Source organism: Propithecus coquereli, unplaced genomic scaffold (genome assembly GCF_000956105.1).
Source record: "Propithecus coquereli isolate 6110/MARCELLA unplaced genomic scaffold, Pcoq_1.0 Scaffold27, whole genome shotgun sequence".
In the NCBI taxonomy this organism is placed as follows: domain Eukaryota; kingdom Metazoa; phylum Chordata; class Mammalia; order Primates; family Indriidae; genus Propithecus; species Propithecus coquereli.
In genome coordinates, this window is record NW_012148285.1 from 14,417,388 (window position 1) to 14,418,902 (window position 1,515).

Sequence of the window (1,515 nt, forward strand, 5' to 3'; positions counted from 1 at the left end):
GGGTTCTAGACTACCTGGAGCCTGGATTCTGGGGATCTGGAGTTCGGGTATGAAGAATCTAGGGTCTGGCACCGCAGTCCGTAGCTGCCCCCACGATAAGAAACTCCCCTCCAGCGCGGCCGGGGAGCGGGTGTGGAGAGCCCGCGGAAAGCAGAGCCTTCAAACAGGAGAGGATTCCTAGAACGTGGGGCTGGTGCGAATCGCCCAGTGGCAGAGGCGAGGCCGGCGCGGCCCAGAGAGGCTGAGCGACTGGCCCAGGGTCACACCGCGAGGCCGGGCCGCAGAGGCGGGCGCTCACCTCGATGAGCGAGTAGTTGATCTCCACGTCCGACTTGACGAAGCCCCCGCAGCCCACCACGATGTCCTCCGAGCCGCGCGCCGGCCCCACGCCGATCAGCAGCAGCACCACGGCCGCGGCGATCATCACGGACCCCGGCGGCCCCGCGCCCCAGCACGTCCGCAAGGCCCGGCCTCCCGCAGCTCGACCCTCCGCAGGCCGCCCGGTCCCGCCCCTCACACCACACGAGGCCGACTCCTTCCTCTTCGGCGGCCGGCTGACAGCCCAGGCCCCGCCCCCGCCGCCACAATGCGCATGCGCGGTCCGATCGTACGGCCACGCCCCCAGAAAAGACAACTACAGCGCATGCTCAGCAATGAAACAAGACCATTTGTGCCCTCGGGAGGACGGGAGGACTCTGCGCACCGTGTGGCAGGTGCAGCGCAAGGTGCATGCCTACGGGCAAAACTCCAAAGTTGAATTCTATTTAATACTTTGAAATTCAATATCACAGCTGGACAGGAAAAGAGACTTTGTTAACTGAAGTATACAACAACTTTCTTAAATCTTTTTGACCCATACATTTCACAAGTAAAATATATAATCTCAAAAAACCTTAAGGAATTTGTGTAAGTTGGTGCATTTTTCCATGATAAATGATCACTAAGTTTTTTTAAGCTAAACACATATGTTCAGCTTAACCTATTAAAGAAGGTATTTAAACTTTATTTTAATCCCAGCTCTAATAACATGTGTAGAAATAAATTGTGATGAGTTTTCTTTCCCCATAAGCAAAAGGTGCATGCAGTTTACTGTCAAATAGCTCTGTAAGAGGAAGCACGATTTGTCTGAAATTAAGTTCAAAAGTCAGCATGTTGCATTTTGTCCCAAGACTGAATGCATATTATAATGTATGCATTAACTACAAGTCACCACACCAAAATACATAAAAAATTGCTGTTCTGACCTGATATTTGGAATTCTTCCATTCTGCTCCTTTAAAAAAAAAACTAGTGCTTGGATAGTTTTTATATTTTGTTTCTAAATAACAGGACAAGACTTCCCACTGTAATTTGCCATTGTGGCTAAAACCTGAGCAATATACAAGGAAGAATCACAAGTTAAAGTACAGAATAGTCGGAACCTTCACAGTGGCTACAAGGCAATGATACATTGACTGCAAGGTCGCAATTGTGAGCAAATCTGATTTCAGTTTCTCACTCGGAGTTCTCCCTCAA

General features: G+C 50.4%; 1 protein-coding gene across 1 annotated transcript in view; it reads right to left on the bottom strand.

Moving 5' to 3' along the window:
• LOC105812995 (nodal modulator 1) overlaps window positions 1-1,515 on the bottom strand; it is a gene marked incomplete at its 5' end in the record, with an annotated part of 57,009 nt that overhangs the window by 53,853 nt on the left and 1,641 nt on the right. The gene's annotated exons all lie outside the window — the stretch shown is intronic.